Genomic DNA, 17,719 nt, shown 5'->3' with positions numbered 1-17,719 from the left:
AACCATTAAATATAATTTGTTTGAAGAAGACTTTCCATCTTATATTGTTCACTGTGCCAGAGCCAACCAGTTTAACAATAGAAGGAAACCATTTCCCCCAACTCACCCGAAATGTACGCTGTTGAAGAACGGAGATAACATTACCATAATATATTCATGGGATCAATCGCTATTTTATGCGCAATACATTCAGAACAAGTGGCTATCTAGGCAAAACAGACTCATAAATAGCTTTTTATTATCACTCTCTCTCTCTCTCCATTTCCTTTTCCCCACTGCTATGCTTTAACACACACTTAAGCAAGGGCTACACACCTTTATAGATCCACACAGGGGACTGAGAGATGTTTGCGCTCTCTGGTATGTACCCATGTTGCCACAGGGAGATGCACCTCAGCTGTGAGAGTGGACTTCTCCTATAAATCATCGCTCCTCGAATTTCAGCGAGGAGAGGACAAGAAGAGGCAGTTGAACAAGAAGTCAGACTTGCTGCACGTTGCCTTCTCTTCCCCCCACCCCACCCCACCATTCTCAACATTGCATTTACAACTGGCAGAACTCTTCCGCATTTTAGATGTGTAAACCTAACAACATGATTGCAGACCAAACACATAAAAAGAGGGTTCCACATAACCGCCAATTCCCATTTAATGGCTCATTTTCCACTGCTCTCTCTCTTCTACCACCCGTTTCAAATAGGATTCATTTCTCAAAATCCCAAAGTGACCAAAGTGGGTTTTTTTAAAATAAAACTCATCTGGGTTGTCTGTCATTCATATCTGAGGATTTTTCCCAAACAAAAGTAGGCTCAAAAAATATATATAGAATCAAATCATTGCCTGACAATCAATTTAGCATCTATCATAGCCGTCTGCAATAGCCCTCAAATGTGAAACTGCAACACCGTGTAATTTTCTTCCACGGTTTTTAATTCAACGTCATCCAATGTCGCTTCAAGTGTAGGTTTATTTTGTGGGAATGCATTGAGCTTACAATGGCTTAAAATGTAAAATAAAAACAAAGGGGTAAAAGAAAAATCCGCCAGGAGCATGGAAATGCCTTTGAAGCATTTAAGTTCGCAGGATTAATCGAATTATAATTTAATCATTTGATCAAACACCAATTAGCATAATCACTTGAGGGGGAACGGTTGGGAACCTCAGCAAGTGAGCAAGGAAGAGTCAAACTACTTCAATCAAAGCAGACAGCTTTTAAAGGGAACAATTTTGCTTCTACACGATATATTCCCTGAGAGAGAATTTAAAGTAAAACACAGCGAAATATGAAAGGCCATTCACAGGAACAGAGACTTGAATTCCCTTACTTAAGCGGACTGGCTAGCACAACCTTTCGACAAAGACTTGAGAGGAAAGAACCTGCAGTTTCTCAAAATAATTTGCTGGTGAAACGAGGATCCAGTGTACGTGAATGGTTGGCACCAAGGATGATTTTGTTTCACAGGTAATACAACCATCTGCATTCTGTGTTCATAGAAGCAGCTTTGGGAGAGGAATAAATTAAAATAGCATTTAACCCTTGAAAGCCAATGCCTTCTGGAATATGAAGTATTTAAAAGAGCAGATTCTGTTTTGCTGGAGCTATAGTGTAATTGAGGTATGGAGAGTTGGCATTTCCTTTGCTCAATCAAATGCAATGTATTTAAAAAACGGGATTCTATAAATAGCAATGCTGTCTCACACTTAAATCTTGCTCACAAGCTCCAGAAGTCAAAAATAAACTTCAGCTGCAAAGCAAATTGAGGGTCATTTATCTAACCACTTTCTATGTCAGCTACGTCCACTCATTCATCCATCTAGCCAGCACTGAATTTAACTAGTAAATCCGGCCTGGTTGCAAGAAATCGGAAGTAGATCTCCACCTCAAATTTCTTATTTTTTGCAATATGAGCGAGTTTTCCAAGAAAACGGTCCCTCTTCCCTGTCCTATTCCCCCCCCCAATCCTATCAATTCTCCATTTATTTACTCTGCCTTTTAAAAAAAAATCTTCCCAGCTCAACCTGACTCAGTAGAAATGGGTCGAAGTCGTCTGAGGCAGCTTTATTTTCTCTTTTTAAGACACAATTTTACTGTATTTCTTTATCCCTGAATATTTTAGACACATATTAACATAGGAAAACTGTATATAAAATAAAGCCATGGGTCTGCACATCAGGAGACACCGTTCAAAATTTTGTTTTCGCTCCCAGTTATTGGTTTCTTTTGTCTGAGGTAACATTTCCATGTATAAAATCATTGGTGATGTTTGTATTATGCCACACCAAAATATAAAATGTAGTTTAATTGCAGCACATATTGCGAGGCACAAAGATAAGAGCAGAGAAAGCCAAGATACATGCCTGCATTTGTTGTATGACAGCACTAGGGTGACTTTGCTACTTTAAATGATTGCAGTGCATTTTCCTCCCTCCTGATGATCACAGTGTAGTAGGAAACACAACGAAACATTCTCTGTCATCCAACAACCTTAATGTGCAAAGGGACTATTTCATTAACCAACTCACCATTCAGGATGCTGTGGAGTAAGAGGGTTGCCACGATCCACATGCCCTAGGCTTTGTCCTTCTTGCAATGATCCCTGTGCACTTCCCGTCTTCTGTAATGTGAAATTTGTTACTGTATATGAAGGTTAACATCCACAAGGAGAGAGAGGGAGAGAAGGCTCTTGGTTACAACAGGCACTGGAGATCAAACCAGCTTGCTTTATGCTGAGGCTGGAAGATATGTCTTTGCTGGCTAGGTCCTTAAAACCTGATCTCTCTTCCCTCCTCTTCTCTTGAGTGCAAAATTTTTTAAAAAAAAACCGGATCAGAGATTCAAAGGGTGTGTGCAACCCCGGGAGACAGCCAGGTGTGCTGGGACACAGAAACACTGACAACAGCACCAGTACTGGCGGCAGCCGCAGGTCGGAGGCAGGTCGACAGGTACAGCACTCTCCCACCACAGTCAGCTCTGCAATCAGCCTCCCAATTCAACACCATCCAACACATCCACATCTTCCCACAGCTTTAATCACATTGATCCCAGCGCTAAACCAACGCCTGACACCATTAGATCACAACCCATTAACCCACTCCCAGGCTCAAAGCAGCTTAACCCTTTCCTCGCCGTGGTCGCTCGCTCTCCGGCTGAAAGGACAATAAAGGACAACCTCCAATACCGCATACTGCATCTTCTAGTTGGCGCTTGCAGTCTCTGCACTTATTTAATCTGGAAGGGGGAAACTGAATCTTAAAGGGATAGAGTCCGCAGTTTTCTTTTGTCGCCGTGGTTATTTCCAAGTACCCCTTAATAGAATTACGGAGGTTAACTATCTGGGCCGAATGGCCGCCGCTTTCCTGGGGCCAGCAGCTCAAAGGTGTAGATTCATCGACTCCCTCTTTCCCCGGAGCTTAAACGAATGTAATAGTCTTGGACAGTTTTATATATATATTTAAATGAAATATGTATTTAAATGAAATACTTCCAACATCTCCACTGCTCCGTCCTCAGAAAGGTGTGTTGTTTCTTTTTAAGTATTTTTTTTAAATATATTTATAACCAAAAGAAAAATCAACAGCTCACCTATTTATAATGACATGCAGATGTCGCCAGTGTGTAACTATTGAATAATATTTAACTCTTATCTAAATATTGTATTTATAAATGGATCTCCAGCTTGACTATTTTTTATTCCCCCTCCCTCCCTCACAAAGCTTGTGAGAACTCGGGCGAAAAGCCAATTAATGTTAACCCTTAAGGCAAAGCCGGTGGAACCCAAGCCACTCTCCGCCCGCCCGTCTCCGCGCACCACTGATCCTCACTCGTTACTTGCATTGGCTTTCGCCGCGGCGTGGGTCAGCGGAGCTCCACCTCCCATCTCCCCCCCCCCCCCACTCCCCTCCCTCCCCTGGCCCACCGAGGGGCGCCTCGCCAAACTTGACCCAGAACATCTCGCCGTGTGGGATTTTATTTAAAATCAACCAGGCGTTGGATTTGGAATATTAAGGGTGAGCGGAAAGCAGAGAGAAATCCACCCGGACAATAGCAAAAACCTTGCAACTTTCCCGGTTTGAGTCCCATGGCTTTGTATGAAAGGGTGGCTGCGTTTTTAACCCGGTCCCTGCGTGAAGATTGGTGACTGGATGAGTTAAATCACACCTTTTAAAAGACGGGGGAGATATTACATGAGCAAATTGCGCAGAGAGAGAGAGAGAACTGTGTGTTCAAGGATTTGGTCTCTCTCGTGATTGCAATTCACTGCTGGCCCATTCATACTCGTGACCCCAACCAAGTGACATTCCCTGCTCATTTTTTTTCAAGTCTTCTGATTTATTGGCAAAGTAAATGGCAATCCTGAGATTTTTTTTAACCCCCCCCCTCGGTGGGCGAGGCAGATTTACCACTTATTGGTAATGCCAATTAAAAACTGACTCAACATGTAAACAAACTGACTGTGCAACACAGAGAGAAAATAAAGTGCCAGGGTAAAACGCGTTAAATGAGTCGATGCGGGTTTTTAGACTGCAGGCAGGTCACGAAATTTGCCGTTCCGTGGGCAGTCTAAAAAGGAGAGTGCCGGGATTGCGAGTCAATTCCTGCACCGCGATTTGTCCTGCAGGACCCCTACTACATTTCGGGAGGGGGCAGTCTAAATCGCCTCGTGAATTCGACATCCAGCTGATAACGTGGGCCACGTTGCTCCTCGTACAAGCACCCGGACAGGCGTGCAGTGTAAACGACCACGAGGTGAGTAATTATGTTAAAGTTTTCACAGATTTTTCCAACATTGCTGTCTTTTAAAAAAAAACACTCCTGATTGGGCTTGTTGTTGAGGAGTCTGATGGTGGAGGGGTAGCAGCTGTTCCTGAACCTGGTGGTGTGAGTCTTGTGGCATCTGGACCTCTTTCCTGATGGTAAGATTTAATGGCATTGCTTGATAACCTGCATAAGGGTATGGATGGTATTTTCTGTCTACCATTAAAGGGTAGCATGGTTAAAGGGTACTTACAGAATACTGACAGCAACAGTGCAGCATTATTTGTCGGGTCAGATGTAGAACATGCTGTGATGACTTGCACAGATTGGTACCAGTGACATGAGCAAGATTGGGGTTTTTTTTTGGTCTTCTATCCCTTGTTTAGAGTGGGATTTTCCATCTTTAGTGGCAGTGAAGCATGCGTTCAGCATGTGTGATCAAAATAACGCCAGTTGGCTACAGCTCAGGAGGCTCTTCGGCCCATCTTAACAATCCTAGCTCTTTAAAATAGCCGTCTAATTCGTGCAACCTTCCTAGTCCTTCCCCCAGGCTCTGTCTGTTTTCACAAGTGGGCATTAATTAAAAGTCAAGATACATTCATGAAACTGCTTTTAAAAATGCAAATAAATTTTAATTTAAAAAAAATTAGACATACAACCATGAATCCGTGCCACCCAATTTACACCCATTCAACCTACACTCCCGGTACGTTTTAAACGAGGTGCATTTTTGCCATTAGGTGCAATATTCATCTATGCTTTATGTTGCTTTGCTGACGTTTACAGGTAGCAGCATATCACCTGTGACATTGTGCACAGAGAATCTTCACGGATGCTCATTAATGGTTGTTGAAGGGTGCACAGGGAAATGGTTGGGAAGGTAGGACACTGACGAGAAAAGTGCATGGTAAACAAGACGTTTACGATGGAGATAGAATGGGCTGAGGTATTGTTCATCCATTCCATCACAGCCATGCCAGATATCTGGCGGGACTATGCTGGAACAGCCCTCAAAGTCCTTCTGGGTTTCTGCGATAGCCTCATGGGAAAAGAGCACTGCCCCTGATTGCACACATCATGAAGACATTTTGTTGAAGTTTTTCAATTAAAGGAGGAAGTCTCTAGAAACGCAGCATTTATTGATCATTTTTAAATGAATCAGATGAATCAGAATTTATTGTCACAGCGTGTTGCTTTGTGGCAGTGTCACAATGCAAATAGCACTATAATTTATATTTTATAAACAAGTAAATAGTCCAAGAAAATAGGATAAATTGAGGTAGTGTCTGTGGTTCATTGTCCATTCAGGAATCTGATGGCAGAGGGGAAGAAGCTGTCCGTGTGCCACTGAGTGCTCGTCTTCAGGCTCCTGTACCTCCCCCCCCCCACCCCCATGGTAGCAGAGTGAAGAGGGCATAGCCTAGGTGGTGGGGGTCCTTGAAGGATAGAAGCTACTTTCTTAATAGACCTCCTCTTGTAGATGTCCTCGATGGTGTGAAGACTGGTGCCCGTGATGTGGCTGGCACGTTAACAAACTCTCAGGAGATTTTCTTTCTTGTGCATTGGCACCTCCACACCAGACAGTGATGCAGCCAGACAGAACCCTCTCCACGGTACACCTGTAAAAAATTTTGAGAGCCTTTGGTGACGTACCAGGTTATCCCATTCTGTAGAAATTTTTGAGAGCCTTTGGTGACGTACCAGGTTATCCCATTCTGTAAATAATTTTGAGAGCCTTTGGTGACGTACCAGGTTATCCCATTCTGTAGAAAATTTTGAGAGCCTTTGGTGACGTACCAGGTTATCCCATTCTGTAGAAATTTTTGAGAGCCTTTGGTGACGTACCAGGTTATCCCATTCTGTAGAAATTTTTGAGAGCCTTTAGTGACGTACCAGGTTATCCCATTCTGTAGAAATTTTTGAGAGCCTTTGGTGACGTACCAGGTTATCCCATTCTGTAGAAATTTTTGAGAGCCTTTGGTGACGTACCAGGTTATCCCATTCTGTAGAAATTTTTGAGAGCCTTTGGTGACGTACCAGGTTATCCCATTCTGTAGAAATTTTTGAGAGCCTTTGGTGACGTACCAGGTTATCCCATTCTGTAGAAATTTTTGAGAGCCTTTGGTGACGTACCAGGTTATCCCATTCTGTAGAAATTTTTGAGAGCCTTTGGTGACGTACCAGGTTATCCCATTCTGTAGAAATTTTTGAGAGCCTTTGGTGACGTACCAGGTTATCCCATTCTGTAGAAATTTTTGAGAGCCTTTGGTGACGTACCAGGTTATCCCATTCTGTAGAAATTTTTGAGAGCCTTTGGTGACGTACCAGGTTATCCCATTCTGTAGAAATTTTTGAGAGCCTTTGGTGACGTACCAGGTTATCCCATTCTGTAGAAATTTTTGAGAGCCTTTGGTGACATACCAGGTCATCCCATTGAATGTCAATCACATTGTGACAGGTCTGGAATTCCATACACGCCAGAACAGGTCTGACGGACAAAAAAAAACTAAATGGGCATTGATGCGAATCCAGTCCTTATCATGATCCTTTTTCATATTAATAGTTTCTTTATTCTGTATATTATTTAATTACTGTAAAATGGTATGTGTAACTGGCAGGCAAAGTTTGGACCATTAATTCAGAAATGTGAGTTAAATTTCAACATGACAACTGAGGAGAATAGATCCAAATGTGTATATTAATCTGCTAAATTGAAATCAAAGATGATCACAGAAATGGCAATCATGAAACTACAAAATTATTACAAATGCATTTCATTCACTAAACCCTTCAGAGTTGGAAATCTGCCATCTTTAACTCCAAACTCATTAACGTCCTCCTTGAGTTTGGATCAAATACAGATGGGCAAAGGAACCTGGTACTGCTAATGGTTGCCGCCTCCCCTGACCATAAGGAAAATCTGAATGGGATTTGAACTCGAGCCCCAGAGTTCTATACATTACAGCGGTTCAGCAACTTAAACATTATGCAAATAAAATGGGAATTTCTTAAATTGGGTGGGTTCTAAATAGGACAGTCCCAATAGGACTGTTCCCCCGGAGTATGACATCTGGGACCTTCAAAATTGGCCTCGATAAAACATATAGGTTTTGAGGTTAGAGGAAAGAGTTGCTGATTCTGAAAGAAGGAAGGGAAGAGATGTTTGCAAACATCAAAGATCATCTTCTTATCTCTGGTAATGTATCGGGTCTTCAGTTGGATGGAAAGTCCCTTGTCTACCTGAGGAATCACTCAAGCAAGTAGCCAGCTTGCAGAGATCTGACCCCCTGATTCCTCAAACTTACAGCAGTTCAATGGTTGCCGTGATCCCGTTCAGTTTTCTGCCACTACGTATTTTATTGGAAAACTGCAGCCAACGATAGTCAACTGGAAGAATTTGCCAAATTTCAAAAGAGGAAAGGAGAAGTACATGGAGAAACATGAATGAGATGATTCCGAGTTTGTGTTTTAATGATTTTTGTAATCGAGAGAGAGAGAGAGATGGAAGAAATTAATTCCAAATTTCAAAAATCCTGGAAATTGTAGTAATATTTCTGCATTGTTTCTCCTGAAAGGAGCATTCAGAGACCTTTTCAAGGAGAAGGAATGGCTGTCCAAAGAAAATAAGTAATTAGACAGTGATGAAATGTTAAAGGTACATTTTTAGGTGGCTTTGGAAGGCAGTATATTTAAATATTATCAATGGCTGTCCATTGGGGTTGAAGGAATTTGTTTTAATTAGTTTCTGCCTATCAAAATGCGTGTGTTTTTTAATTATAAGTCCAGAGCAGCAATGGACAACAAACTGCAGACAACTAATCCCTATTTTTTTAAAGGGTGTCAGGGTCAGTGATTGACTATAACTTAGCTAACGATCATTTGCATCTCTTATAACTGAAGCTGGGTTAAGATGGACCAGGAGGGATACTCAAGTATTCCATTGTAAAATGAATACCTGTGGCAGCGCACATCCTCATGGCGAACCGGCCCCGCTTGTATCGCCACGTGGCGGGGCAGCCATGGGGAAATGGCGTCGTCAGAGGTTTCTCTCCGACTCCAGCATCCCTTCCAGCGCGCACCCTGGGGAGCGATTATGACGTCACAATGCACCTGGTGACTGAGCTCCTGCTCCCCTTATAGGGGCGCGCTGAATTTGATTCAAAACTTTAATGACCCTCAACGTGGTGGCTGTGTTTCTTCCACTGCTCACTCCCCCACATATCATAAATATAAGTCATACACATTAAAATATTAGGACGTATACAGTAACAGTCTTTGGTACCCTATCCATTAATGTTCTGGGAGTTCAGGATTCTGATGGCTTGGGAGAAAAATACTGTTGCCCAATCTGGACATAAGGGCCCGAGTGCTATGGTACCCCTTACCAGATGGCAGAAGAGAGAACAGTTTACGCAAGGTGTGTGGAGTCTTTCACAATGCTTATTGCCTTCCGCCTGCATCACGTGTTGTAGATGTCCTTCATGGTAGGAAGAGAGCCCCAATGATCTTTTCCACTGACTTCATGATCCTCTGCAGGGTCTTGCGGTCCAAAGAGGTACAGCTTCCAAACCAGGCGGTGACGCAGTTGCACAGGATGCTCTCGATAAATCCTCTGTAGAATGTAGTGAGGATGGAGGGTGGGAGATGAACTTTACTCAGCCTTTGCAGGAAGTAGAGGCACTGCTGGGCTTCCTTGGCTATAGAGCTTGTGGCAAGGGACCAGGTGAGATTCTCTGCCAAGTGCATTCCAAGGAACTTGATGCTCTTGACAACCTCAATGGGGAAGTTGTCAATGGTCAGCAGAGCGTGGTCACCCCAGTCCCTCTTGAAGTCAACAACTATCTCTTTAATTTTTTTGATGTTCAGATACAGGTTGTTGGCTGTGCACCAGTCCATTAGCGACTGTACCTCATCTCTGTACGCTGACTCATCATTCTTGCTGATTAGGTTGTGTCGTCGCGATGTGGTTCAAGCTGTGTTTAGCTGCATAGTCATGGGTCAGCAAATTGAACAGCAGTGGACTCAGCACACAGTCCTGGGGGGCCCCCGTGCTCAGTGTGATTGTCTTGGAGATCTTGTTTCTGATCCGGACTGCCTGAGGTCTCCCCAACAGGAAGTCGAGAATCCAATTGCAGAGGGAGGTGTTTAGATCCAACAGACTCAACTTCCTTATCAGGTTTCCTTATGATTGTGTTGAATGCTGAGCTGAAGTCAATAAACGCCATTCGAACATATGAGTCCTTTTCATCCAGGTAGGTGAGGGCAAGATGGAGGGTGGTGGCAAAGCCATTGTCCATAGAACGGTTGGATCTGTATGCGAATTGCAGGGGATCCAGTGACGGGGGCAGTAGGAGCCTGTTGTGCTCCATGATGAACCTCTCGAAGGTTCATGACAATGGGCGTGAGTACGACAGGGCAGTTGTCATTAAGGCAGGACACAGACGACTTCTTCGGCACAGGGACAATGGTGTTGGCTTTGAAGCACGTTGGGACCACGGCGCTTCTCAGGGAGATGTTAAAGATGTCAGTGAGAACATCTGCTAACTGAGCCGTACATCCCCCTGAGTGCTCTGGCGGGAATGTTATCCAGTCTAGCAGCTTCATGTCGGCCACTGCAAGACATAGCACCTGGTCATTTGAGGGAGTGGGGGTCTTCTTTGCTGCAACTTTTTTTGCCTCAAAACGCACATCGAATTTGTTCAGTGGGTCTGGGAGGGAGGCATCACCAGCACAGGTAGATGGTGTAGTCCTGTGCTTGGTGATGCATTGGATGCCCTACCACATGTGTGGCTTGTTGTTGCAATCCAGAAAGTGACAGTGAATGCGCTGGGCATACGCACGCTTTGCTTCTTCGATGGCCTTGGACAGCCTGGCTCTTGCAATAGTTTGAAAAACACCAATTGACTCGTTGGTTTCATAACTCCAAAGGAAATGGGCCAATGACAATTTTTCTCAAGCAAAATATTTCAGTGACAATTGGATCTAGATCAAAAAGAGAACTACTGGTGCCCTTCCCTTCCCACTCACATCCCACCTTAAGCAATCCCTTACTAATCACAGAGCACCGATGGCAAAGGGATTACATAAGGTGGGATGTGAGTGGAAAGGAAAAGGTTGAGAACCACTGGGTTAACTGCTCTTCGCCACAAGCTCTGGCTCATCGGCGTTTTTGGCCATTTTGGAGAACTTTTTTTAAAAATTTGGTTCCTTGTCATTAACTCCAGAATGCACACAGCATCTCGATGTAGTGTAATAACAATTGAGCTGTAGACAAACAGCAGCCAGCAGTGCAGGGCTGAAGCGTGTTGCCCACCCTTGTTTCCAGTACACTTTAACCCAAATGGAACCCAAGTGATTGTGAAATGATTGTCCTAGAGAGGGATTTAATTCCAAGGTACACAGCTCTTTGCACTCCACACATATGCAAATATTGAGCAGTGAGATTGATTTATTTAGGCAAGGAGACAGGTAATTCCAATATTTCATTACATGGATAGATGTGTCGAATAACCTGCTGACTTTATAACAAAAATGAAATTTATTTTCCATAAGCCATGCTTTTCTTACTTGAAACAATGTCTGCACAAAGTAAACAATAAAAAATTATTATCCAGTGATTAATAGTGCATTGTGGCTTTAAGCAGAGAATATTAAAAGCTCCCTTAAGACAATACCCTGTGCATCAATCTCCACCTCCCCATGCTGTCAATAGTAAACCTCAGCAGCTTATATCAATTGCATTAAAATCGATTGATGAAACTTAAAGGATCTGCAATATTAATAGTTAATGCAGCTCTTTGAATTGTTGCATAAAAATATTGCCAATTTTTGCCATGCAGTCAAACTAATTTTTCAATTTACACCCTCCTCGTTGTGATTATCCAACAATAATCACTGGCCAAATTATTTTATTCTGTTAACTGACTTGAAAATCAAAATATTGATTGCATTTCTGAAGAAATAACATCAATTTCAACAGTTCATCTCTTGGATTGTTTTTCACTTGCCTGGGCTTTCATAGCTGAAAGAACCAGGCAGCATCTGAATGTTGTATAAACACTGGAGAAACTCAGCTGGTCTATTCAGCATCTCTAGGAGATATTGCCGGCATTTCAGGCCTGAACCCTTCCTCGAGGGAAAAAAAGTTGAAAGTTCCAATCTTCATCTCCAGGGGTGGATTTGAATCAAGCTCAGGCAGATGAGACCAGAACTTCTTTTGTTTTCTGATCCTAAGGATACAATTTAAAAGTAGTTTTACAATCTTTAGTGAAAACACAATGCTGGAGAAACTCAGCAGGTCAAACAGCTTGCTCTATAGAGCAAAGATAAAGATACATAACCAATGTTTCGGCCTTGAGCAAAATGTAGGCAATCACCTGAACCAAATGGTAGAGGGGGAGGGGCAGGGGGAGAAGCACAATCCCAATAGTTAGGAGGTGATGGGTGGATAAGGGAGGAAGGGCACACCAGCAAAAAGGGGGAGGCTTAAAGGCTTCTGTGAATGGAGAGGGAAGGGGGTTGGAGAGCTGGAGGAATGAAGATGGGGAGGGATGGGGAAGAGAGGGAGAACATGGAGTAGGCTAGCAGAAGTAGGAGAAATTGATGTTCATCCCATCCAGTTGGAGTGTGGCTTCTCCAATTTATGGATGGTCTTGATTTGACAGTAGATGAGGCCATGTCGGGGTGGGAATGGGGCGCAGAATTGAAGTGGTTGGCCACTAGAAGATCCCTGTTATTGAGGCAGTCAATGTGAAGGTGCTCAGCGAAGCGATCTCCCAGTCAGCGTCCAGCCTCCCCTATATAGAGAAGGCCACGTGGGAGAACCAGATGTGGTTGATTACTCCTGCAGGTTTCACTTGAAAGGACTGTTTGCGCACCCTTTACAATCTTTAATTCAGTTGATCCTGGACAGGAGCCCACAGCACCCCACTCATTCTATCTTGTCATTAATTGGAAATTTCTTCAAGACCTTACAGAATGGCTGGACTCGAATGAATATGTGGCATACTCACAATAGGCTGAGAGAGCTTCAGGGAAGTACTTCTATGCAATGAAATGTCATCAAACTCAGACCCAGAGAATGGTTAAATATCAGGTCTTTCTGAATGTAGGAGGAAATTCGGGTTTGAGACAAAGTCTGTTGTGACATATCAAATAGAGGAATGTCATTGGCCACCCGCAAAGAGGCAGGAATTCACTACTGAAACTTTCTAGCTGTAATTACAGGAGGTGCTGAGCTGTGACATACAACCTGTTCATCCTCTGAGTGAAGACCACGGTGACAAGGCATTTCAAATTTAATGCTGAGTCGTTCTGTTTGCCTGCTGTTCAACATTCATCCTCTCAATTGGTGAGAACAGGAGCCCATTGGACTAAGAATTATCTTTAGGAAAAGGGAGGGTGATGCAGGTTCTCTTTTTGATCGGGTTGCCAGCCGGTTACAAAGTGATTGATTGGCAATAGGTTGGTGTGGCAGCCTCAGTTAGCAATTTTATTGATGACTGGCCAATGTGTGTGAATAACTAATGGGATTTGAGCCAATAGGGCTGACTTTGAGGATAGGAATCTTTCTCATTTGTCTTTAGAACACCCTGTAATATGGCTCTCCTGGCAATCAGCACAAAATGTCACAAATGTGCTTTTCAGCTAGATCCCAGGAGTACAGTTTTAGATTTTTAAATCTACTAGGACTGATGCTGCAAATCCTTACTTTCTTACAATTTGATTTCTACTGACTTTCATCTCAGTTCGATAGCAATTAAATGGAAGCGCAATAAGATTTTGAGGGAGAAAGAATTTGCTGGGTTGTGATGAGAAGGGATTAACTCGTATGCAAGTGTGTGTGTGTGGTGGTGGGGGGGTTGCATGCATGCATACACATGTGCAGGGAAGCACACCCAAACCTCAGGAGGCTGATGAGACTTTTGTATGATGTCAACACTCTATTGAACTTCGACAGATTTACCGTGGAAAGTATACTGACTCGTTGCAACGCAGCCTGGTATGGAAATTCAAATGTCCAGGAACACAGAAGGTGGCTAGCATACCCAAGTCCATCACAGACACTGACCTCCCATCCACTGAATATGCCTCGATGAAGGGCTCAAGCCTGAAACGTCGGTGATGTATCTTTGCCTTGGCTACATAAAGGCACTGTTTGACCTGCTGAGTTTCTCCAGCATTTGTGTTGTTTTTTTCACTGTGACATATGTGTAAGTTGTTGCCTCATGAAGGCAGCCAACATCACAAAGGACCCCCATCACCCTGGTCACAACTTGTTCTCACTGCTACTTTCAGGCAGAAGGCACAGAAGCCTGGGGACAGCACCGCTCGGCTCGAGAGCAGTTGCTTTTCAACTGCTCTCGGGGTCTTGAACCTCCCCTTGTTGCACTAATCCAACACCACAAAAGGCCTAATGCAGCCACGTTTTTTCTTGCACTTGGATAACTGAATATTATCTATTTTTTGGGTACTTCTTATCTCTTTAATTCAGTTTATGTGTACAGCAAGTAAAAATTTCAGTGGATGCGTATCTTGTGCAATGTGACAATAAACAAATGTTATTTTTACGATTAGACATGTGTGGTTTGCACATATAGTGTGTATAATATAACTGATATTAGCCAAATAGAAACAGTTCATTCATTCCTCTGTAGTTTGTTTTAATCATCTTTAAGCATTAGTTATAGATTTTACGGTTTTCTGTCCAAAGTATCGTCCTGTTCGTAGCAGCGACAGTCCATGTAAGAAAGCATGCAATGGAGATCGAAAATAATATGCATCCATAAATATTTACAATTTGAAAACACATTTAATGCTGCACACACTTTATAGACTTGATCACAAAGAAATAAGAAAAGTAAAGTCTCTTTGTACCCTCAATGTCACATCCATACATTCCCATCACTGTACATTGTTATACATTTTCTATTTACACCATTGCCGCCACTGTGGCAGGATGTCGTTACTTCCCCCCTTTGTTGTTTGAGGGGCTTTCCCTCAGTCTCAGCCGCTCCATGCCCAATGAAAATAGGGTCCTTCCTCCAGCGCCCTCACGTTGGCTGTGCCAGTCAGCAGTATTCCCTTATCGGAATTTCTGTGTGCGACGACCCATAAGGCCACCATTGCGACCAACTCAGATAGTTCCTGAGGTGTGACAACTCTTGGATGAAAATCACATCTACCTTGCCTTTGGCAGGACATTGCAAGGAGTTTACGTGTTGCGTAGTGCTTGTGGAGGGTTGCTGTTTCAATCACCGCTGTAGTTTATTGGAGTCTCCATTTCACAATCGTTACGGGCCAACGTCAATCAGCATGAGCCCTTTGAGGAACTCCAGCACTGTTTTTGGGCTCAGGAAAGGATGATGATCTTCTTCCGAGTGTGGGGTTTCCTCTGGCAAAGCTGATGGTGATGCTGTGGGTCACAGGTTCTGCAATAGTTTCATGGCAAAATTCAGAACGTTCTTAAGCCATTTTTGTTGATAAATGTTTGTTGTTGTCACATGTCATTTGTATGTGCATGATGAAGATTCCATATGGATTTCTCACATGAATAGCTATACCTTTGAACTATTGTCATTGTTTTGTGTACAGCAAGCTCCCAGAAATGTGATAATGACTGCCTTCTTATTATTGGGGCTAATCTGCCACTTAGGTCCTCCTGGATATATGAAATTATTTTTTTTAATTTAGACACACAGCACGGTAACAAGCCATTTCGGCCAATTTACACCCCATTAACCTACACCCCAAGTACATTGGGAGGAAACCGGAGACCCCGGAGAAAACCCACGCAGACAAAGGGTGAGCATACAAACTCCTTACAGACACCGCAGGACTCGAGCCTCGAATCGATCGCTGGCACTGTAAAGGAGCTGCGCCAACCCTGCTGCCCCATTATTAGTGAATGTTTCTGTGGCTGGCTTTTTCTGGGTGGAAACTGAAGAGTAGTTTTGCACTAGCAGTGTGCAGGCCACAGTTACTGTGGCATTGGACTATTCAAAATTATTTAATTGTCCTGTAATAAAGCAGAAACCACATGAACTTTCATTTAGACGACCCGCCGTAAGGCAGCAAAGTTAGGCCATCAGCAAAAATTCCCCTCACAGTGCCCCCTTACAGTCAGAGAAAGAGAAGCAAAAGAGATGATCTGCAAAAACAATCTGCAGGCGCTGGTATCTAGCGCAGAACACACTAACTGATGGAGAAACTATGGAGCAACCATAGGAAGTAAAAGGCAATCAATGATTCAGGCCTGATCCCTTTGTCAGGGATCGGAAAAAAAAAACAGATAAAAAGTTGGGGAGAGGGGGGTGTAGAAGAGGAAGGGGAAAGGTAGGGTGGAAGTGATAATAGGTGGATACAGGTGGAAGGTTAGCTGAAAAGCAATGGGGGAGAGGGCTAAGAAGGATAGCTTTCTGATGGGAGAGGGACGGGAAGGGGATGGAGTGGTGGAGTAAAGGAGATAGGGAAAGAGAGAGACCAGGGGAGGGAAGTTGATGGAAAATGGAGGTCAATATTGATGTCGTCTGGTTGGATAACTCTGTTTCACAACAATGGCTCAGGGTCATTTTCATTGCCCTGAGATGGCAGACAGCACTCTTGGCTAAACCGCTTCTCTGAGCTCCTCGCAAATGGCAGGGCTTCACGAGCACTGAACAGTTTGTCAGCCTCGATCAAGTGTGCAGGTATCTCGTGCGCAGCTTGAGCCTGCAACTGTCTGGAAAGGGTAGCACAAATGTATCACAGTGAAAACTGAACGTCAGGTGCAAATTAAAAACCTGTTGTGATATCCTTTTTGAGGAATTAGATAGGTTCATTTCATTGTGAATTTAAAAATGCTGGTCTGACTAACTTCCAGTTCTGCTAACATCTAGACTTTCTATGGGTGGAGTGGGGAAATCTAAAAGAGCACGACTCCCTCTGCAGGCAACCTGGATATATCTGAGCAGGACATAGAATGTGAAACCAAATGGCTGGAATGTGAAAGAATGTGAAACCAAATGGCTGGAGACTTAACGAGTAAATTCACTGCCAGCTTATGTACAAGAAAAAAAAGGTGATTAAAAATGTCACAAAGAGAGTGAAATAAAGGAAGCCGAAGGAAAATATTATCAAATATAATTAAAATCATAAAAACAGGCTGCATGTAAAATTAATTTTGTGTTCCGGAGAGGTTGTATTACCATCACTGAAAATATACAGCGTCTGGTGGCACTAGTGGCTATCACACAACAGGTTCTCCTGGATATATTAAATTATATTTTAAAAAATTTAGACACATAGCATGGTAACAATCCATTTCAGCAAATTTACACCCCATTAACCTACACCCCAGGTACGTTTTGAACGGTGGGAGGAAACCGGAGACCCCGGAGAAAGCCCACGCAGACACAGGGAGAGCGTACAAACTCCTTACAGACAGCGTGGGATTCGAGCCTCAAATCGATAGCTGGCCCTCTAAAGGAGCTGCGCCAACTCTGCCGCCCCATTTATTAGTGAATGTTTCTGTCAAACAGGTGAGGTAATGGTTCAGCAAAATCTACCAAGGAGCAAGGCAGCTCAGGGAATAACTTTTGTTTATTTTTCTGATTAACTGTGGTGGGTTATATAATATATTGTATTTAAATATGAAATTTAAAGAGATAGATTGTGGGGGTTTAGAGTAGGTCATTTCACAAACAGACATTAACACTTCACAAAAGAGATGTCATTTAAAATGCAAGAGCTTTGCTGAAGCTGGACACTTGGGCACCAGTGATTTTGCAAAAACAATGAAATTGCTTTGCTAAAGAACTTCAAAACCAGGTGCAAATAGAAGAAGAGTCCAGCTGATAAGATCTTTAAAAGAGTGGGTCTGGAGCCTTGGGGGACATGTGGTTTTGGAAACGGAGAGAGAGAGAGAGAGAGAAAAAAAAGTGATTCTTTGGAGAGAGAGAATTCAGTTCTGCAGTGGCCTTTGAGT

The sequence above is a fragment of the Narcine bancroftii genome, chromosome 7 (assembly GCF_036971445.1).
Source record: "Narcine bancroftii isolate sNarBan1 chromosome 7, sNarBan1.hap1, whole genome shotgun sequence".
In the NCBI taxonomy this organism is placed as follows: domain Eukaryota; kingdom Metazoa; phylum Chordata; class Chondrichthyes; order Torpediniformes; family Narcinidae; genus Narcine; species Narcine bancroftii.
This window is presented reverse-complemented; position numbering follows the sequence as displayed.